This window comes from Canis lupus, chromosome 1 (assembly GCF_048164855.1).
Source record: "Canis lupus baileyi chromosome 1, mCanLup2.hap1, whole genome shotgun sequence".
Classification (NCBI taxonomy): Eukaryota; Metazoa; Chordata; class Mammalia; order Carnivora; family Canidae; genus Canis; species Canis lupus.
This window is the reverse complement of record NC_132838.1, coordinates 48,640,177-48,663,436: the sequence shown is the minus strand read 5'-3', so window position 1 is coordinate 48,663,436 and position 23,260 is coordinate 48,640,177. Positions and strand designations below refer to the sequence as shown.

General features: G+C 39.7%; 1 protein-coding gene and 1 long non-coding RNA gene across 5 annotated transcripts in view; one reads left to right on the top strand and one right to left on the bottom strand.

Moving 5' to 3' along the window:
- Positions 1–5,977, top strand: part of LOC140635185 (uncharacterized) — a 39,062-nt gene extending 33,085 nt beyond the window's left edge. The window contains exons 2-3 of the long non-coding RNA XR_012032553.1: positions 1,260–1,322; positions 4,221–5,977. This is a non-coding gene — a long non-coding RNA (uncharacterized lncRNA). The remainder of the gene's footprint in view (positions 1–1,259; positions 1,323–4,220) is intronic.
- Positions 1–23,260, bottom strand: part of TULP4 (TUB like protein 4) — a 225,974-nt gene that overhangs the window by 199,287 nt on the left and 3,427 nt on the right. Inside the window, exon 2 of one of the 4 annotated variants that reach the window (XM_072829333.1) lies at positions 3,826–3,924. The exons of the other annotated variants lie outside the window; for them this stretch is intronic. The gene's annotated coding sequence lies outside the window, so the exon portion shown is untranslated. The remainder of the gene's footprint in view (positions 1–3,825; positions 3,925–23,260) is intronic. 4 annotated transcript variants of the gene reach the window in all.

Sequence of the window (23,260 nt, the reverse complement as noted above, 5' to 3'; positions counted from 1 at the left end):
CACACGAAGAGGAGTTTACAGAAAATGATGAGCTTGGTGAGGGAGAAAATTAAGGTGAGGAGACAGAGTCTAGCGGTGAATCCTATGGCATTCCCAACATCCCAAGTCAGGTGAAGGTAAAGGAGGCAGCAGAGGACACTGACAAAGAACAGTGCAGAGGAGGAGAAAAGCCAATAGGGAGTGGGCTCCTAAGAATACTACCTTCCTAAAGGATGATCACACTGGAAGTAGCCACATGGATCTTAACAAGAGCATCTTAAACGTCTTACATATTCACTTCAGCTTTACCTAACTTTCGTTTACAACACTACGAAAGAACATGTGCTTCAAGAGCGATGTGCAGTGGGGGAAACTCTGACCTGCGAGTCAAGAGACCAAAGTCCGTGCTCCAGTGAGGTCGTGGGTAAGTCCCTCAACAGAAAGGGCATTCATTCATTCCTCCACAGGTAAAATGACAAGGTTCGACCAGGTTCCCAAACACAGGTCACGGGCTCCCTATGTGTCTAAAACCCAATAATCAATGCCCATAGCTATTTTTTCAATATTTAAAACATGTACTGATCGTTGCTTAACCTTTTAGCTAAGATCAAGTGTAAAATGTGCTGAGAACTACACATTCACCTCAGGTAAAGTCACACAAACAAAAAACTGGCACACTTCTGTTTCTGGTTGAAATTATAACTAAGTGTAGTAACACTTGTAAAGCTGGGAAGTAGTCATGGTTAAGAAGGGAGACTCTGGAGTCTGAATGCCTGACTTCAAATGCTCGCTCCATCACTTACAACTCACTGCCTGTATGCTGTTTAACAACACAAGGTCTCAGTTTCCCCCTCTGTGAAATGGGGATTGTAACAGTGCCTATCTCATAGAGTAGAGGAAGGTTTTAATTCATTAGTCCATGAAACATCTCAGCAGGAACTCTCTGCTGGCCCTCCTCCCTCTTGACTGTTCTTTGTTAATCTCCTCTGCTGGCTCCTCCACCCTAGCCTAACCTGGAATGTGGGGGCTCCATAGGGCTCACCACCACCAGATCCTCTTCTCCATCTCCATCCTCTCCCTCGCTGGGCTCATCATGAAACATACAATTAAGCACTGAACAAACAGGAATTGTTAATGCCATTATCCTATACTAAACAAAAGATACTGGCTTTTAATAAGATCACATTTCTGGGGGCAATGAAGAAAAATAATAAAAAGAATATGATGGTGAAAATGTGGGTGATCATTGGTAACTCCAGACTCAAAAATTCTTCTTATAGATGCCTGAGACCCATTTGCCATCCTATTGCAGGAAACTCGGCACCTCAATTAAAATCTAGCAGGTAAGGCTTTACTCCCTACTAGACAATATAACTTCCATGAGGTCAGCATTACACATCTGATTTACTGACAGCATATGATCAGTGACTGGTGAACAAGTCCCTTGGTACTTACACTTACCCCCGAACTCCTAAATTCCATTCCTGAATTTCTAATTTGGAAATTAAAGATTCTAAAATTTTTTTGTAAACACTTTTAAAGGTTCCCTTGCACAGGATCCCTGGGTGGCTCAGCAGTTTAGCGCCTGCCTTCGGCCCAGGGCGTGATCCTGGAGTCCCGGGACTGAGTCCCACGTTGGGCTCCCTGCATGGAGCCTGCTTCTCCCTCTGCCTGTGCCTCTGCCTCTCACTCTCTCTGTCTCTCTGTCTCTCATGAATAAATAAATAAAATCTTAAAAAAAAAAAAAAAAAAAAGGTTCCCCTGCATGAGTGCCCTGCAAGTGCTTCTAAGATCCTACACCACCTGCTTTCCCCCCCCCCCAACCCTTTGTTTCACCTCAAGCCAAATTCTACAGATTTTCACATGGAGCTTTCTAAAAAGTTTCTCTGGCACAGATTCATTCTCAGTGCTTTCTAACTTTAAAACCCAACTTCTGAGATCCCTGGGTGGCTCAGCGGTTTAGCGCCTGACTTCGGCCCAGGGCATGATCCTGGAGTCCTGGGATCAAAGTCCCACATTGGGCTCCCTGTATGGAGCCTGCTTCTCCCTCTGCCTGTGTCTCTGCCTCTCTCTCTGTCTCTCATGAATGAATGAATGAATGAATGAATAAATAAATAATCTTTAAAAATAAATAAATAAAACCCAAATTTTCAGAACATTTTACTTTACTTTGGGAAGATAATCATACCTGAATCAAAGCTTTCAAAATTTCTAAAGAGCAAAAAAACCAAACCAAAACAAAAAACCCACAAACTCTGAACTACAAAAGACAAAGCATATATGAAACATTTCAGTGCCTTTCCTCCTCTTAAATGACTCGTGACACAATCCTGAGGAAACAGGACCAAAATAGCTACCCATCTGACTAGATTTCAAATGTTTTCTTGATTACCACATGATAAGCAACAATTGATAACAAAACAAAACAGGACAGAGGAGAGACTACCGAAAAACTGCTTATATTAAATAAACCTATTACATTTTGTGTTTACCAGAAGGTATATAAACTGAGATAAAAGTGAAGGTAGCTCCAAAAGCTGCCATATGTAAGCACCATGAAGGCTGGGGTAAATTAGCTCTAATTCATGAGACATTTCATCAGTGGAGGACCCAGATTTTCAGGAAGAAATTCTGAAAGCTTAGGAAGACATTAAAAAAAAAAAAAAAAAAAAAGGCAAGCATCAAATCAATAGATGATATATGCTAATTTTAGCTGCAGGAGACCAAAGTGAAGTGTGAAATGAGGAAAACAGCCAAGGGTCACTCGTGCAAGAAATGTCCACTGAGTGCCCAGCACAGGCTCAGGCACAGGGCTGCAGACTAGCGTTTTGGAGCTCCTTGCAGGGTGGGAGAAGACGGAAGAAACATAAACTTCAGTACTATCAGATAAATTCTCTCATCAATGGCCAACAGAGTGCTCTTGGGCAGAGCTAACAGAATCTTGATTAAATGACTGGCCCTTGACAACACAAAGCCAGTGAAAGATCTTATGAAGACTGTGCAACAGCAAAGCAAAAAACAGAGCTCAAACTTCGGCAAAACCCACACAAATTTACTGACAAAAACTATACTGACAACAATGTCCCAACAATGACATGGAAGCAACCCAAGTGTCTATACACACACACACACACACACACACACACACACACAGGAATATTATTCAGCCTTAAAAAAGAATGAAATTCTGACCTGTGTTACAATACAGATACACCCCGGAAGGGCATTGTGCTAAGTGAAATAGGCCAGTCACAAAAAGACAAATACCGTATGATTCCACTTAACTGAGATACTTAGTGTAGTCAAAATCATAAGAGTGATGGCTGACCGAGGTTTGGCGGGCGTTGAGGGTGATAACTCTTTAATTGGTATAGAATTTCAGTTTTACAAAATGAAAACCGTGATGAAGATGGATGATATGATGGTTGCACAACCTTATGAATGTATTTAATGCCACTGACCTGTACATTTAAATATGATTAAGATGATAAATTCCATGTTATGTATATTTTACAAAAAATTTTAATATTCCAATAATGAAGACATTATAATAATCTAAAACAAAGTTAAATCAGGATTCTGCAGATACAATAGAAGGCTCAGATCTGGGTGGCAATTTCAAGAGAAAATAAATGAAATTATACTGCCAAGGTAAGGAAAAGGCCTTAATGGTGTGCATTAGAATTAGAGTATTCAATCAATATCAATGCTCTGTATTTGAGACTTGCTATCTAACTTCATAATTATTAGCCTTTTCAAAATCCCAGATTTTTCTTTTTCAACCTATGTCTTTCCACATATAAACAAGAGAATAGGCTTTAGGAATACAGAATAAAGAAGACAAACCCTTCAAGACCATGATGGTAGTTTGGTGGCAGCGGTCAGGCTGTCAGGGTGTGCAGGCTGGGTCAAACTCCTGAGCTGGTGACTTTTCGTGCAAGTTTCCTATGAAGCAGGATAGTTGGGAGGATTAAGTAAATATATGGAAAGAACTTGAAATACCTATCTGGCACGTAATTATAACTGATAAATGTTAGACACTCCTGTTACAATTTTATTTCTATTCTATCCATTAAGCAACTTTTAAAATCTGAAGTAAACTATTAAAATAATATGTTAAAACAATCATCATTCACCCTGATTCAACTTAAAAATTAAGAGACAAAATATTATGGAGGGGAGGTAAATTTATCTCTAATTAAAATTAAAGTCTACCGAAATCTTTTTGACAATTCCTACAGAATGGCCTTAACATGCTGATGAACCGCTGTGGAGGGAGGACGCGTCGGGCAACTAACTGGTGACTTCTACGCTACTAAGGACCCACTTTTCATCTTTCTCCACATTCACCTTCTCCCTGTGAGACAGGAAAATGCCCATTTTACAAATAACTAAACCAAGGCTCAAAGAGTTTAAGTGAAGCTTATCAAAATTCCCCAGGCTGTTAATGACAGAGTTAAGATCTGATATCTGACTCCAAGCCCATCTTTTTCCACCAAACTGTGCTGCTAGATTAACAACAGTAATTTCCATTCTACAGCCGTGTTGCTTTGCAATACAGAGGGCAAGTTGTGTATAATTATTTGATGAGAACTACACAATGTATGAAGCTAGGCCAACTCTGCCCGTTCTCATGGACTCTAGAATTTCTAGAGGAAATAATAAATGACCAAACCCAGATTTAATGTTAAAATGACAGAACCATAGATTAGGAAGAGACTTCCCAATATTCTAGTTACTCAACACTGGTGAGGATATGGAGAAGGCACACACTCCAATTCTAGCCCATCTTTCCAAAAAGCAGTTTGGTAATAGGCAAAAAGTAAGTAAAGCCCACAGTGCTAAAGGCACTGGCTAAGGAGAGGAGTAAGCCAAAGATGTTCACCAACAGTACTACTTGACATAACTCTAGATATTCCAGGAAGTGCATTATGACAGGAAAAAAGAAAGAAGTCACATAAAAAAGCAAAGAGCCAAAGTCATCCTTATTTGTAAATATTTTTCCATCTGGAAAACCCAACAGAATTGAATGAAATTAGTACTATTAAGAGAATTCAGTACAATGGGAAAAAACACACACACACACAAGAATAAGTGACACAAAAAACCATCTGTAGTAAACTGAGGAATTTCTAAAAGGTCAGACTCCTAGAAAAGTACCAAAGGGCCTTACGCAGGCTGGGCAAAGGCAAACACACCTCTTCCCACTGAAGGGATTTAGGGAACAGCCATCCACCCCAGGCCAGTGAGGGAAATGGGAATTTGACTGGGCAGGCCGGCCTGTACAGCCTCCACAGCAGGGGCACAACACTTAGGGTAACCCTGGACCCCTACAGCAGCGGGCTGGCCTGCAAGGCCTAGCACTGCAGAAGCAAGAACTCAAAATGAAGAACCCTCTTCTGGCCTCTTAGGGTCTACACTCCCCCTCAGTCTAACTAACAACAGGCTAAGAAGCAGAGAAGCCTGCCCTTTCCTCTGTGTGAAGCTAGGATGGCTTCTCCTATCACTCCGTGGCTTTGGTTTTCTGTTTGACATGCCAACCTGGACGCAAGATTTTTGAGGGCAAGACTCCCACCTCTCATCATAGTTCTGTGTTCACAGACATGCCAGTGATCGATAACAATGAAAACAGGAAGAGATACCAATTTTTCCCTGGAGGAACCACTAGATCTTGTAACAATTATACTCTCAGCATTGTAACTGTATCGTTCTTGAAGACTGGTATGATCGTTCATCAGCCCAGACCCTTTGTGAATACTGTCTAGAAATCAGTTCTACTAGTGAAACATCAGTCATTGCTGGCATCTGTAAACCACTGCATTCTGCTCCCACTGAGGCAACACTGAGTTAAGAATTCTTTAGATGGTCCTTCCTCACTAAACAAACTAAGGCATATTTATGTAAAATGCAGAATAATGCATTCTATTTAGCACACATCTAAATTCTCGTCATCTAAAAGTTCAGCCTAAATTTGAACTGAGTAAAGAGCGAACATGAGCATGAGTGTTAGTATAATCCATTCAAAAGAAAAAACCCGGAAGGATTAAAAAAATAGACAATATTTATCACATCTTTATTTTTTAAAGATTTTATTTATTTATTTATTTATTTTATTTATTTATTTTTAAGACAGAGGGGGAGAGAGAGAGCACAAGTGGGAAGGGGGTCAGAGGGAGAGGGAAATGCGGGGCTTGGTCTCAGAACCCTGAGATCATGGTCCATGTCGAAGGCAGACACTTAACCCACTGAGCCACCCAGGTGCCCCACATCTTTATTTTAAACCAGTCCCAAATTAGAAACAATACAAACACTCCGTAATAGCCAAACACTGAAGTATCATTTATATGCTTGACAGAGTATCAGTCTTCAAAAAAGTATAATTACCCAAGTGTCCATCAACAGATGAATGAATAAACAAAGTGTGCCATATACATGCAATGAAATATCAGCCTTAAAAAGGAAGGAAACTCTGACACATGCTCCAACATGGATGAACTTTGAAGACCTAAGTGAAATAAGCCAGTCATAAAAAAAAAGACATTTGGTGTGCAATTCCATTTATATGAGGCATCTAGAGTAATCGAGCTCATAGACACAGAAAGTACAATGGTGGCTGCCAGGGGCGGGAGTGGGAGGGGAAGGGGGAATTATTGTTTAACAGGCACAGAGCTTCAGCTCTGAAAGACAAAAAGAGTTCTGGGAGATGGATGGTGATGATGGCAGTTGCAAAACAATGTGAATGTCCTTACAGCCAATGAACTGTATGCTTTAAAACAGTTAAAATGATACATTTCATTTTATATATATCACAATAAAACAGTATAATTATGAAGAACATAGAAACATGAAAAATACTTAAGCCATGTTAAATTTTAAAAAGCACACAAAACAATTTTTTTTTAAAAGATTTATTTGAGAGAGGGAGCACACAAAGGCAGGAAAGATAGAGGGAGAGGTGAGAGACTCTCAAGCAGACTCCCTGCTGAGCATGGAGCCCAACACAGGGCTTGATCTCAAGACCCTGAGATCACAACCTGAACAGAAACCAAGCATCAGTTGCTCAACTGAATGCACCACCCAGGAACCCCAAAGGTATCTGTAGTCTTGATTAAAAATATGAAAAAAATATATATATGAGAATAGGATTCAAAAGTAAGCTCTGGTGAAGAGCTGTAATACTGGTGGAGAGTAGGGGATTTTCCTCCATTGTACTATAATATTTTACTGGGGTTTTTTTTATGCTTAAACTTCTAAAAACATCAAAAACCAGCATAGTAGATAGAATACCAAGAGAGCAAAGCCACAGTGTCTGTAACCACAAAGTTCCCTCATCCGTTTACTCCTTTTCCATTCACCCAATCCTAAATTCAGGACAAAACAAAAAGGTTTTATATAGTGCTTAATACCTAGGGGATGGGCAATGACCTAAGAACTGGTAGGTAGCTCTGGGTGCACAGAAAGGATTTAATTTTCGTCAGTTTCCTTCTTATTTTCATTTTAAAGTTTAAGAAAAAAGCCAGTATTTGCCTTTCTTGAGCCAAAATTTTCTATCAACATAACTTCCTTCTTAGTCGTTACTTTTAAGCTATCTCAACTCTTTTGTGGGAGAAGTCGAGTCTAAAAAAGTAAATTACGTTCTCATCAAGTAAAATCTCTTGTAAGCTGGACAGGCAAGGACATGAGATGGAAAAGAACCAGGCCAGGAATCAAGCAATCAGAAGAGAGGATCTGGTCGGCTCCGTTGGCTAGTGGCTGGGAGGCCTCAAGTGGTGCACAACTTCTCCAAACTCAAGTGTCCCATCTGTATACACGCAGACTATTGCTCCACGCTTCATCAACAAATACGGATCAAAAGTGACATTCATAAAAATGCTCTGAAGAATGTAACATGCTTTGTCAACTAAAAGGTGATGCCTTGTCAAATTCACCATATTAACTTGATCTTCTGTGCTGCCAGGTACTACATGAAATTAGTCTTTTCATAGTCTTTTCTGTTTTTACATTATTACTTCTAACTTGTCATTTTGAAGACACCGAGTCTCCCTAGCCCTCAGAGTTCCCTGGCTCTGCATTTTTGATGAGAGAAGTACAGCTCAAGGCTTTCTATTTAAGATCTGACATTTCAGGGGCATCCCCCATAGCGTGTGGAAAGAAGCCCACAGAAGAGCAGAAAGGTCAGGTGAGATAAAGGGCTTCCCACGACCTATATGTAACACTCTCAATTTTCATTCAATAGCAGGGCTCTTCCACGACTATTTTAGAATAGCACTTGGCTTTTAAATCCTTTAAAGCAGTAATAAATGTTTCCTACCCTTTTGAAGGTAGGAAATTCAGCAGAGGAAGAGGCATGTAAGAGCAGCCATCCAGAGGGTGGTCTTCCATTGTAGCCATGTTTATTCAGTGCTAATCATGCCCTCCTCCCTCAACTTCAGTAACATGGCATACACACACCCCACATGTTCTGGGGAGAGAAAGCTGAGTTTTAATCTGATGTATACTATAACCCAAATGGGTTAAAAAAATCACTTTTACAACGATGTGCAAACAAAGTAGATCGTGCACATTTGGGAAGATGATAAACCAACAGGTTTATAAATTACCAAATTCTCAAATGACACTAATTTCCAAAACTATCAGGCCACTCTTCTTTACTTTGCAATCATTAAGTGATACTGTCAAATCTCTTTGGATTATTACACATAGGTTCACAACTCACACAGAATACTGAATCCCAAGCAGCCTGGGTGGCTTAGCGGTTTAGCGCTGCCTTCAGCCTAGGATCTATGGATCCAGTCCCGCGTCAGACTCTCTGTGTGGAGCCTGTTTCTCCTTCTGCCTGTGTCTGTGCCTGTGTGTGTGTGTGTGTGTGTCTTTCATGAGTAAATAAATAAAATCTTTAGAAAAAAAAAAAGAAGAAGAATACTGAATCCTAATTCAATTCCAACTCACAGAGGGTTCTCGAATTCGTATATGGAATCTATGTAACCAGACAACTAAAAATAGGACAACCTCAGAAATCAGTGGAGTGCATGACCTTCCAATGACCTGGAGACCCCAACAATATAATGACTGTAAGGATGAACAATCCACTGATACTTTTTTTTAATTCCAGTGTAGTTAATATACAGTGTTATATTAGTTTCAGGTGTACAATATAGGGATTCGACACTTCTAAAGATCACCCTCATACATCTTGATTTAAGTGAATGTGATGCAGGAAGATTCAAATTCACAAAGTTAAACTAGTGAATTTTAGAAAAAAATTACAGAAGGATTTCTTCTGATAATAAGCTCTCCCTATGCATTTAAAATATTTTATTTATACTCAAGTTTTCAGAAATGTCTCCCGCATCAAGCTACCCTGCTTGATTAAACTTTGATCACAATTTCTCTGAGTTCAACCAATGTGGATATGAAAATGAGCTATAATGCATTCTACTAAAAAGACATTTAATTTTAGAAAAAGTAATTTTGGAATTTATTTAGCAGGTTCATCTCCTCAACTTACAGGTTTTTTTGTTGGTAATGGAAGCAGCTTTTTTTTTTTTTTTTAATTTTATTTATTCATTAGAGATGGAGAGAGAGAGGCAAAGACATAGGCAGAGGGAAAAGTAGGCTCAATGCAGGGAGCCTGATGTGGGACTCGATCCCAGGACCCCGGGATCACAACCTGAGCCAAAGGCAGACACTCAACCACTGAGCCACTCAGGTACCCTGGTAGCAGCGTTTTGATGGTAGCATCATTTTGGTTTAGTTTTGGGCTTTATTGTTTCATTTTGCTTTAAATTTTAACACATAGTTTAGGTGGTTTCACAGCCTGGGTCATTTCATAACTATTAATACTTCTTGTAAACTGTAGCAGGGAAGTCCTTTCTGCTAAACCTCAATGCCTCATCAACTGCCCCATGTCCTCCCACAACTTATCATGAGTGTCACCATTTTCCGTGACCACTCTCAGTTCTTCCTAAGAAATTCTGGAACATAGAGAAAATAGTCTCTCTCTAGATATTTGGATTAATATGGAAAACATGAGTGTTGGTGGCCATGTCTGCCACAGTGACCAAAGAATAGAGAAGGAATAGAGAATGTTGGTCTTTGACAGAAGAGAGTAACTCAGAACCATGGAGGGAAGCTAAGAGAGGGGGATAGAGGGAAGGAAAGAATCAACAGGACCATTCATGGAGTGTCCCAATCTCTGGATCCTGATCTGAGACCCAGTTGCTTCCCTGCCAAGATTGCAGTATGCAACTCAGAAAGTTTCCACTAAGTTCCCTTTTTTTAAGTTCACTTAGGTCCCTTTGACTTGTAACCAACAAACCTCAAACTAATAGAGGGCTCTCCAGTCCTTTCTGTTGACTGTTCTGAAAAAAGCAAGACAGAAACTTACAAGTGACAGACTGAACCCAGCAGGGTCCAAAGCCAGGAGACAGCAGGTGCCACCCTGGACCTTGCTTCTCTGGCAGGGGTTAAAAGGGATAACTCCAACCTCACACCACCTCACCAGGCCACCACAGTTCAGTTCCTGTAGTTAACACGGCAAGTTATGCTAGGTTAAAGGAGTAGTGAGTTGTTCTCTATTCCACACCTTTGCTTTAAAATATAAATCAGGAGACAGCTGCTTTTAGGACACCACTGAAAACCACTGTGCCTAGACAGAAGAGCCTCCCAGAGCAAGAGGAGCAAACCAAACCCAAAGAAATGGGGGCACAGCACCTCCATTCCACCTACCCAGCTCCCATCTGGAAAGGAAATATAGGGCAGTGGTTGAGCATCTACCTTCGGCTCAGGGCCTGATTCCGAGATCCAGGATGGAGTCCCACATTGGGCTCCTTACAGGAAACCTGCTTCTCCCTCTCCCTGTGTCTCTGTCTCTGTCTCTCTCTCATGAATAAATAAAATATTAAAAAAAAAAAAAGAAAGAAAGAAAGAAAGAAAGGAAGTATAGTCCAGCTTAAAGTCCAAAGGGACATCACATTAGGCAGAGCATGCTGATGATTTTATAAATATATTTGATACACAGAAAAAAAGCATTCACTGTTTTTTTCCACTGTTTTTTAAATATGTCAAAGTACTTGCTAAAAAACATCATGATGGTTATACAACAGTATCAATGTACTTAAAGCCACTGAACTGTACACTTTAAAATGATTAAAATTATAAATGTTATTAATTATATCTTACAACTTAAAATTTTTGGGAAAAAAAAAACAAAACAAAACCATGACACATTTAAAGAGTTACAGAGACAGACTGAACCCCTTCAGGGGCAAACACTATGCACAGTATCACACGTGAGTCATGTGAGTAATATATTTCCTTGCCATGGGAAACTCAGTACAGAACTGAAACTGATTTGAATGGTCAGTCCGGGTGGGCAGAAGAGAGCTGTGGTTTTTCAGAGGGTGGGGGTGGAGACTGTTGAACCTAAGCAGCCATCTCCTGAAATAAGTAATAATGAAAAATCACTACATACAGTCTTATTTCCCCCCACCTCCTAACACATGAACAGCATGGTCTTAACATTACTAATTCCTAAGTATTTCAACATAAACTCCTCAGAAGCCACTGCTGGTTTCCTATCAGCCACAAACAGATGGCAACCCAGAAGAGTCCTGTTCCCATTATGCCAACTTGGCGGGAGGCTCACCTGCCACTACCTGAAACATGGATCCCTCCCACTTGTACACAGAAGGTTCCCAAACACAACTAAAATCCTGCCCGGATGCCCACTGATCAGCATCCTTAAAAGCATGGGGGGGAAGTCTCATTACAACTCCACTAATTAATAAACATAGGGAGGGACTACATCACATCCTAATATAATTACAGGAACACTGCAGCTTTCATTGCACTTCCACTCTATGGTTCAGGCAGGTTCCCTGCCTGCTTACACTGGGATGTAATCCAGTTTTGCTAATATATCCATATGTATGAGAATCAGAGCAGATCTTATTATAACGAACCTGGAGAAAAACCTTTGGAGATGCTAAAAGTTCAATTTCAGATACATTAATGCATTCCTAAAATTTTATTTACAATGAAACCATCTATACTGCTTTTGTAACCCCAACACAGATTTCTTGGCTGCAATTTTTTAACTTAAATGATTCAAACCCTAAGAGAATGACAGACATTCATTCACAAATTATGCCTAAATTAAAACACATGAAAGCTGCCTGTGTGTGTTCTTGCCTCTGTGTGTGTGTGCGCATGTATGTGTGTGTGTGTGTGTACTGGCAAGGAGGAAGAAAAGAATCTGGATTATTTACTTCATGAGATTCCTAGCAGAGATGCTCTTCTGTACTTTCTGGATGTACCTGCTAATCAGCAGGGCCTTTAGCCACTGACTACTCCTTGCCTGCTCAAGTCAAACTTCACTCTTTGGAATGTTAAACCAAGATTTTCTTCAGCAGGAGCAGCTCAATGCCTTCCTGCCTCACCTTTCAATGTATTTAAATCCTTCAATGGCTCTGCTCTTGCAAATAAACCAAAATCCTTAAACATCGGATACAAGGCCCAGCATGAACAGGAATCTCTCCCACCAAGGCCTCTGCCATTTCCTCAGGGAAGCCATCTCTGACCCTCTGACTAGATCAAGTTCTACCTTTATATCCTGTATTTCTCCTTCCTGGTATGAATGTATCAATCAAGAGAGCAAGCAATCCATGGATCTAATAACTACTGCATAAATTAGCATGTCATTAGGTACAAGTAACCAACCATCCCAACTCAAATTGCCCAATCAATGAGAAAACTTATTTTACATAACAAGTCAAAAGCAATGATGGTGGTAGGCTCTGAAGAGTTTTCTGTGTTTTCTTGGCTCTGACTCCTCTCATGCACTAGCTTCATGTTCAGATTGTAGTAAAATAACTGTCACAGTTGTAGGCATCACAACCAAATAACAGTTTTCAGAGGAAAAGGGCTATCTAGTGTAGCCATTTTAAGGTTGACATGTTTTCCAGAATCTCCTGGCAGACCTCCCTCACATTTCATTGGCCAGGAGCAGGTCTCTTCCTTACCCTCCAGCAATTACCTACAGCAAATGGGACCAGCATGAGGGGCTGAACACATCAGGATTTACCCCTGCACTGAGAATGGATCACTTTCTCTGCAGTTACATGGGGACAGGGGTCTATACAAAACCCAACCCCATTACTAAGGAAGAAGGGAAGAAAAGATGGCAGACAAGCACTCAGCAGGTCTGCTAATTACCAATCTGGGATATACGCTCTGGTCACCAACATCATGCAAGACTGCCAACAGAAAACCTCCACCAGCCTCACCTGCAGTGCATCTATATAACTGAGAAGACTGGCTTGGAGGGGAGGCCACAGAGTAGCAAGGGGGTAAAAGAAAGGACACAGGGGACTTTCAGCTGGTACAGACTCAAGCCCCAAGACTTCTTAAATTATATGATTACAGGCAAGTCCGTTGGCCTCAGTTTCCTCATAAAATAAGAAAATATGTGCTTAATATAATGTACAAGGTTGTTGTAAAGAGCAAATAAAATGGCATACGGACATATGGACAAATGCTTTGTAAACTATGTGCTATGCATATGTAAGCAATTATTATTTGCAATGGAAAGTCACAAGTCACTGAGAAGAACTCTGGAAAAAAAAAAAAGGCGGCTGACTCTTATCTGGCCAAACACAAGAGGGTACAATCTACTAAAGGACGCTCTGCTTTAAAAATTATATACCTACTGATTTACCCGTGGCTTGGTTAGAGACTTTCCAATACCATCAACTGATTCTAACAGTTGGGATGGATTAGAGCAACACTACAGAAACTGTCTCCCAGGCCTATAGAAAACCAAAGGCAATGTCCTCCTCTCTGCTCCTTCACTGATCTCTCCTCCTTAAGCGAGATCTCATGTTCTCACTGCTTTCTAGATGGAAAGGCAGGGTAGGGTTGTTTTCCAAGCCAGAAAAGATTAAGAAAATTTAAGCTAGGAGAAGGAAGACTGATTTGAACGCACAAGCAGAAGCTCCACATTAGCCATGAGAAAGCTCAGCCTAACTCGCACTAACATACTTGAGCCTAACAGACAATGAGTGCAAGGGCATCTAAGGCCTCCCTGCTAATGCTGTTTTTGTCAAGCAGTGGAGGCATGAAGCCATGATCCCCAGCCTGCCCTCTCCACCTTTTAACTCTGTTCATCTGTCTCCACTTAAGACCAGGGTAGAGACGGGCACAGAAACCACGGAGATTTTCAGACCTTTCTATAGAGTAAGACACACAATCTTCTGTGCCAACCACATTTTCCCCCTTTAGCTACAACACACATCATGTGGGCAGAAAGTCAGAAGGCCGGTCGTGCCTCACACCAACATTCTGAAGGCTGAAAGTAGTGATATTCTGGGTTTACCTTGATGTCTAGAACATAAAAAACTTCCTCACAGGAAGGGTCCTTTCTCTCCCAGAGTTAAAAATCCACGATATACCATGACTTTCCACTCTGGTCCAGGGAAAGAAGAATGAGGTAAGAGCGTGGGAGCAAAGACACACGAGGGAGTTAGCAGGAAGAGAGAAGGGAAGCAGCACTGTCAGTGTAGACACGGTGAGAAGCAAAGCCAGGCCCAGAGTTGCACATGGCCCACATGTGCACCACCAAGCCCTGGCCAGGCCGTCTGCTCCCCAGGGGCAGATGTGTCTTACAAGACCAGTAATCAAGACTATCCTCCAGCCAAATCCCACATACGTGTGAAAGGACTGTAAACGTTCCTCACAAACGTGCTGTAAGTACAACTATGCTAAGACGCGTGTTGCCATTTGGAGCCTGCCTCTTTAAAACCCACCCCAGGTAATACAACATAAGGGCCCAAAGAAGGACATTGGTGAAAACACTGATGAAATCTAAAAGAAGTTGACAGTTTAGTTAATAATGATGTACCGGCATACTAGTTTTGACAAATGTTCTGTAGTTACATAGCATTTTACATTAGAGGAAGCTGGGTGAAGGGCATACAGGAACTCTCTGTACTATTCTTGTACCTTGTCTGTAAATCCAAAATTATTCCAAAATAAAAAGCTTATTTTAAAAAGTTTTCAATACCTGTCTGCTTAAAAATTAGAGGGAAAAAAAAATGCTCCATGGAAAACTTTCTAAGCAAACCATCAAAGTCAAAACGTGGAAAAAAGATTGGTAGACTTGAATACATAGAAAACTTAAAACTTTTATACATCAAAATATGTCATGAACAGATTAAGAGCTGAAAGGCAACCAACAAACTGGGAAAATATAACACACACAAAAGAAAAAGGGTTAGTATCCATAACACAGTAAATTTTTTTTAAAGAGTTATTTTAGAGAGAGAGCTTGTGCATGCACACCTGGACAAGGAGGAGAGGAGTGGAGGGGAAGGGGAGTACCAGAGGGGGACTGAGGGAGAAAATCTCAAGGAGACTCCACACTGAGCATGGAGCCCCAGGGCTCCATCCTACATGGAGATCATGACCTGAGCTGCAATGAAGAATGGGAAGCTTTTTTTTTTTAAGATTTTATTTATTTATTCATGAGAGACACAGAGAGAGAGAGAGAGAGAGAGAGGCAGAGACACAGGCAGAGGGAGAAGCAGGCTCCAAGCAGGGAGCCCCATGTGGGACTTGATCCCAGGACTCCAGAATCACGTCCTGGGCCAAAGACAGGTACTAAATTGCTGAGCAAAAAAACAAAACAAAACAAACAAAAAAAAGTGTGCAAAGATCTTACAACAGGGCAAACCAGACTCAAAACTCCTGTACCAGCCAATCAGGTATACAGAAAAAAGAAAACAGAAAAGCCTTTGCCACAGGTGAGCAGACACCTTCTACTTAGAGCCCCATTATAATTGAACTTCTAGAGACTCACAAAGAAAAAGCATCTTTTTAAATAAAATGCAGTTACATCTAGGGGCACGTGGATGGCTCAGTAGGTTGAGTGTCTGACTCTTGATTTCAGCTCAGGTCATGATCTCAGGGTCGTGAGACTGAGCCCCACATCGGATTCCATGCTGGGCATGGAGCCCATTTAGGATTCTCTCCCTCTCTCCCTCTGCCCTTCCCCACCCACTCCCATTCCTCTCTTAAAAAAAAAAAAAAAAAAAACAAAATCCAGTTACATCTAACTCAGAAGCTTATATTCAAACCAATCTATCTTAGTAATTTATGGGGGTTTTTTTCTGTTTTTAAATTTAGAATGGACTGAGAATTCAAAGAGAGAAGAGAGGAGTCTTCCCTCATCCATCCTCAAGGGACACATTCCAACACTCCAATGGATGCCTCAAATTGCAAATGGTTCTGAACCCTATTTGTATTTTTCTTTCCTGCATGTACTTACCTGTGATAAAGTCTGATTTATAAATCAGGCACAGGGGATCCCTGGGTGGCTCAGCAGTTTAGCACCTGCCTTTGGCCCAGGGTGCGATTCTGGAGTCCCGGGATCAAGTCCCACATCAGGCTCCCGGCATGGAGCTTGCTTTGCCTTCTACCTGTGTCTCTGCCTCTCTCTCTATGTCTATCATAAATAAATAAATAGATAGATAGATAGATAGATAGATAGATAGATAGATAGATAGATAAATCTTTAAAAAAATAAATCTGGCACAGTAAGAAATAAACAATAATAGTGAAATAGAACAATTATAACAATATACTCTAAACAAAGGTTATGTAAATGTGATCTCTTTCCTTCTCTCTGGAAAGATCTTGTACTAGTTTCACCCTACTTGTTCTGATGATGTGAGATGCTACAATGCTACATGATGACGTGAATGACTCAGGCACTGTGATGGAGCCTTAGGCTACCACTGATGTTCTGGTGTTACATCAGAAGGATCATCTATTTCCACACTGCAGGTGACAGTGGGTAACTGAAACCACAGAAAGCAAAACTGTGGATAAGGGAGGACTACTGTCTTTTTTTTTTTTTAAAGATTTTATTATGTACACAAGAGCGGTAGGAGGAACTAAGCAGACTCCCCACTGAGCAGGGTTCCCAATGTGGGACTCAATCCCAGGACCCTGGGATCACAACCTGAGCCAAAGGCAAATGCTTTAACTGACTGAGCCACCCAGGCACCCCAGAACTACTATACTTCTTTTGATATGCCAATATACATATCATTCATATTAAGTCAGAGTTAAAATATTAAGGATTAATATTAGCCATATTATTATATTAAAAATTAAGTAAGCAGAAAGTTGTAAGTCTCATGCAACACTGAAGTTCCACATATAAAATATAGAAGCCAAGAAACAAAATGTTTTTCACACAGAAAAAAGTGTGACCGTGATTAAAACTACTGGACTAAAAATTCAGTAGTTCAAAGTTTGCATCCCCGTTGATTGTCTTCTCCCAAAATCCCCAGGCAGATCTCTATTACCTTGTTTCCATGGAGTTTCCCACACTATAAGATAGTTTACTTCTCAAAATCATAGGATGTGGTAACAATACTTAAGGCCAGTTAGACACAAAATGAAGAGAAACGGTTTAAACCAAATCCTAGCTTCTGGAAGCTCATTCATGATCTAATTTGTGAATAAGTCCAGACTCCCCAGCATGCCTCCCTCTCCAGACATTTCACCCTGGGTCCACTTTATCACTCATTAGCATCAAAGAAGGTTCAACTTCAAACCAATTTTGCTAGTTAACAATGCAGGAAAAGGTTTGATACTAACAGAATAAAATTAAAAAGTTGAAGTAACCAGCTTAAATTAACCTCACAGATTATTAGCATCTTTCACATGGCAGTGCTTATTCAATCTCCCACAAAAAGTTCTGGCTGTCTTATTATATAATATATGTCTTATTCTGCCAGGAAACAAATTGATTCCCCAAAATCAAGCACAAGCCACCTTTCTGTGTTGCGTGAAAAACAAAGAACTTTACCATCTAAACAGAGGGGAAGGAAAGCCAAAGATAAGGCATTTGTAAAATCATTAGTAGGTCAAGGAGACCATAGTTACATGCAACATACAAAACACTAGGAGAAGGAAAACAGTGTGACATCTCTGTTCTCTCAGAATTAAAAAAGACCATTTCTGAACCATAAGCTCAACCTTGAGACTTCTTTATTTATTCACAATAAACTTACATTATATTCACAGAAAACTGATTTCAAAACATCTCATAAACACTACTGCTTCTATATATGCCTCTGTAAGGGAAAGCATTTTTAGCCTAGGAGGGACCTACAATGGTACTTAATGCTTCTCTAGCATTTCTAGCACATAAATACACATAAGATGTAAGTACTATTCAGTACACTTTTTCACAAAATTTTTCAAAACATTAATTTTAATTGATGAAAAACAAATATTTCATAGAGCAATGAAATTATGTGGCTTGTTAATGTTAACAATTAACATTGTTAATGTTAATTAGTTAAAATTAAAAGCTGACATAATTAGATAAAACTGAATTATGAGTTTGTGGACTCCATCTATCAGTACTTCACTCTCCACTGGTAACACAGTCCTGACTGTCACAGTCATTACAATGGTGAGGAGCAGGGAGATGCAAAATCAAACACAATAAGGGCGCCATAAATCCAAAAGGGCTGGGAATTGATGCTCTAGTAAGCTGTAACGGATAGATTCTGGGCAGCACCCCAATCCTATACTACTTAATTTATTCCCAAGTCCCTTAGAATCAAAGCTGGGTAAGGAGACAAAATAATACGCATGCCACTCTCCTTCTCATTTCTGTCACAGTATTTAAAATTATTACTAATGGAATAAGATACGCAAACAGAGCTAGCTATCTTCTGCTAAGAGCTATGTTTTTATCCAAGCATTTCAAATTATTACAGAATTTATTATTCAGTTATCAGAAAATTAGCCCAGAAAAGTTCACTTTTACAGAGAAAACACAAGACAGGGTTTCTCATTTCACAAGAAAAGACAAGAAAAATGAAAAAGGTTCAAACTATTTGTAAGGGCTGGAAAAACTCAGTGACTTGAGCGCAAACAACATTCGTCTACCTGGCTATGCCTTTCTCTAAGTTAAACACAGGTATCATTTTTTGAAGACATTCCCCACTCATTTGACAAATGTCGACAAATAGTTAAATTTTCTGGTTAACAGTTCGCACAGTAACTCTAGCTGCCTAAAATGTCAGCTTTGGTTGACCAGGGTTTTCATTCACAGCATATGCCCAACTTCTTATGATGCATGTTTTGATATTCCAACCACTGGGGCTGAATCTGTCCATCTGGTTTTACGGCTAAGCGGGTTGTCTGAAGCTTAAAAAGTTGATTATGTACAAAGATAATCCTATCTTTATGTACAAAGATATTCTCAGCATATGGTAACATCAACCACTGATCAACTTTTCAGGAATAAGAAAGTCATCCCAGGACTGACTGCTCAGCCTGGACCTCTGACACTACTATTTAGTCACCATGCTCAATAACAATGCCATGTGGTTTCCCAGGGACATATATTCTTAATAGCCCAAAATAAAGGAAAATAATGTAGAAGACAACAAATGTGTACTGAAAAAGAGTTTTCTACAAAAGACTCCTGATTTCCCTTGCCAGACACTGAAAATTACATACACACACAAATCAGGAGTAAATGCCTCAGAAGTTTAATCTTCCTTTTGTCATTTCCAAGAAACTGGTAAAGGAAACATTCGGTAAGATGAAAGAACTCAGTGACATCTGTCTGTAACATTTAAGTGGAATTTGAAAACATTGAGAAAAGGTTGTTGAAAGTAGATACAAGAGCCTTTAGAACCCAATGTTCCAACCATTAACTAGCTGGATCAACAGCAGAGACTTAAAAGGTTGAGACTTTTGTCATAAAAATTATTCATTCAAAAGGTCAAAGTCGGGACACTTGGCTGGCTCAGTCAGTAGAGCATGCAACTCTTGATCTCAGGGTTATGAGTTCGAGCCCCAGGATGCAGAGGTTACTTAAAAATCTAAAAAAAAAAAAAAAAAAAAGTTAAAAAGGCCAACTTCTGGGACGTCTGGGTGCTCAGTCAGTTAGTTAAGCATCTGCCTTCAGCTCAGGTCATGATCCCAGGGTCCCAGGATCGAGCTCCACGTCATACATAAAAAAGCCAATACGACAAAAACTTTAACCCTGTGGCTCTACTGTGGCCATTCCAAGCTGGGAGGAGATACCCACATGTCAAGACTACAAAAAGAACCCAGAAATAACTGTAACAACATAACACCTTATACTATGCCTTTCCAAACCCTTTCACATCCATTAAGATCTAAAATTGAGTCTTTCATATTTCAAAGAAAATAAATTGTAGTGTGTGCTATCTTTCTCAGAGCTCTTCCTTTTTTTTTTTTTTTAAGATTTTATTTATTTATTCATGAGAGACACACAGAGAGAGGCAGAGACATAGGCAGAGGGAGAAGCAGGTTCCCTGTGGGGGGCCTGATGCAGGACTTGATCCCAGGACCCCAGGATCACGACCTAAGCCGAAGACAGATGTTCAACCTGTGAGCCACCCAGGTGCCCCTCTCAGATTCTTTCACACCCATACTGACTCTAATTGTGCTTTTGACTAAAAATAACCAACAGGGAGAAAGCTGTTCAAATAAGTCTATATTACCTGCAGAGCACCTCTGCACACCTAGAGATTAATTCACAACTCACTGCAACCTACTACACCATTACTACTGGAGGATGTCCATAAACATTACTTTTCAATTCTATTCTTAAAATTCTCTTTCAAGGGTGGGTATCATTGACACCACACAAGCACAAGACTTTTCTATTCCTGTTCACTGAAATCAGAGAAATATATTTGATCCTGAATTAACCACATTAAAGGGAAAATAGCATAACTCTTAAAATCCATAAGTAACCCCAAAATATTAATTTCAACCCAATGTTTTCTATGAAAGCAAGAAACCAGATAGAACTGACCCACTGGTATAGGTCCTATCATGCCAAAATGGAATGGTTAGGGGAAAAGAAAGACCAAGCTTATCAGAGTTTGCAGTCATTTATGGACACGTGGTAATTAATTCAACATTTTTGAGCAAAGAATTTATTTAATGTTAGCTAAGTATGTAGTGGCATTTATCTGTCTTCTTAGAAAGTTATTCCCCTTTCTTTAGCTAAAAGCACCCCAACTTTGCTTCTGACTCCTGCATTCCATAGGTTTTTGTGAAACTAACAGCAATCAGACACATACACACAAACACACACACTCACAGCAAACTACCCAAATTTGGCCAATTAGCATTTATCTGTCTTCTTAGAAAGTTATTCCCCTTTCTTTAGCTAAAACACCCCAACTTTGCTTCTGACTCCTGCATTCCATAGGTTTTTGTGAAACTAACAGCAATCAGACACATACACACAAACACACACACTCACAGCAAACTACCCAAATTTGGCCAATTATATTCCCCCTCTCCAGGAAAACTGAATCTTATTACACAAGAATGAAACCAGTTGGTGCAGTCTTTGAGACATGGCAACCAAAACAGACCAACCAAAGCCTAGAGATCCTCAGAGGGCTGGTTCTTGGCATCCGAAGCCTAGTTGTACAGCGTTTTCTATGCCTATATTTTATGGAAGTGCTACACCTACAGTTCTGTAACCTACCTTTTTAAATCAATAATATGTCGTAGGCATCTTTCCAGACTGGAAACAGTATAGATTCATATCATTATTTTCAGTGGTTTCATGGAATGGAAGTACCATAATCTATTTAATCAATTCCTTCCTCAAAATTATTTACTATATAATTTACTATATAATATTTATAATATAAAATTATTTACTATATAATATTTACTATATAATATATAGTAAGTAGTTCTTTATTATTATTTAAATATTTTACTTATTTATTTATTCATGAGACAGAGAGGCAGAGATACAAGTAGAGGGAGAAGCAGGCTCCCTGTGGGGAACCTGATGAGGGACTTGATCCCAGGACCCGGGGATCATGACCTGAGCTGAAGGCAGACACTCAACTACTGAGCCACTCAGGTGCCACTTTTTTATTACATACATATATATTTTCTAACTTTTCCTATTATGTATTTCTTTAGGATAAATTCCTAAATATGAATTTGTTAGATTAAATGCTATGTAAGTTTTACATTTTGATACATAATAGCAGCTATTTAGAATGAGGCATCAATTTACATCTCCACTAGAACAGAGAGTACACATTTCCCTTCATCTTCACCAGCACTGGAAATTACTATCTGCCTTATTCCTCTTTCAAACCGAGAAATGCCCAAATATTAAGACTACCAAGAGAAGTTACAGAAGAATCATAATAATATAATACTTTACATATACTATGCTTTACCAAATCAAGTCACATCTAATAAGGTGTAAATTGAGTCTGAATAATATTGCCAATACATTAAAAATGGTGTCTTAGTTGGCTCAGGTGGTCATAACAAAATAGCATAGACTGATTGGCATAAACAGCAAAAATTTATTTCACACAGTTCTGAAAGCTGGAAGTCCAAGACTGAAATGCCAGCAAGGTAGGTTTCATTCTGAGGCCTCTCCTTTAGTTTGTAGATGGTTGCCATCTGGCCATGTGCTCATATGACCTCTTCTTTGGGCATAACTGGGCCAGGGATCACCAAGGTCTCCGGTGTCTCTTCTTACAAGGGCACTAATCCTATCCTGAGAGCTCCACCCTCATGATCTCACCTAACCCTAATTACCTCTCAAAGTCTCCATCTCCAAACACCATTACACTGCAGGTTAGGGCTTCAACACATGAATTTGGGAAAGACACCTTCAGTTCATAACAAATGGCATCTTATCACTGTTTTTCATTTCATTTCATTAATTACTAGTGAAATTGCAAATTTTAATGTTTATTGGTCATTGATTTTTCCTTTTAAAAATGGTCTGTTCTGATTCCAAATCTGGAATAGGAAGGGTACAAGATGAGCCTGGAACATTTCGTCATAGCAAAAAGCAAAGAAGCTACTATATGTTATTAGAGGCATGTCATAAGGACTTGGAGCCAACCTGACTAAGCCTTAGTCACAAAGATAGGACAATTTGAGCATCAAAAGGAAACTAACTGAAATGGACTGAAATACACCATAAATGATAAAATAGAGGTGTTCATAAAGATACTCAAAAAGAGAGAGAAAAAAACCTCAGCTGTCACCAATGCAAGATGCTAGGGAAATAATAACTCATGATTTTGTAAAGTGGCAAACAAAGGGGAAAATAGACAACTTCCCCACCCTTCCTGTATAATCTATACCTCAGAGTGAGCCCTATATATTCTTTCATACAGCAAAATATACCACCATTGTAACATTATCTGGGAAATAA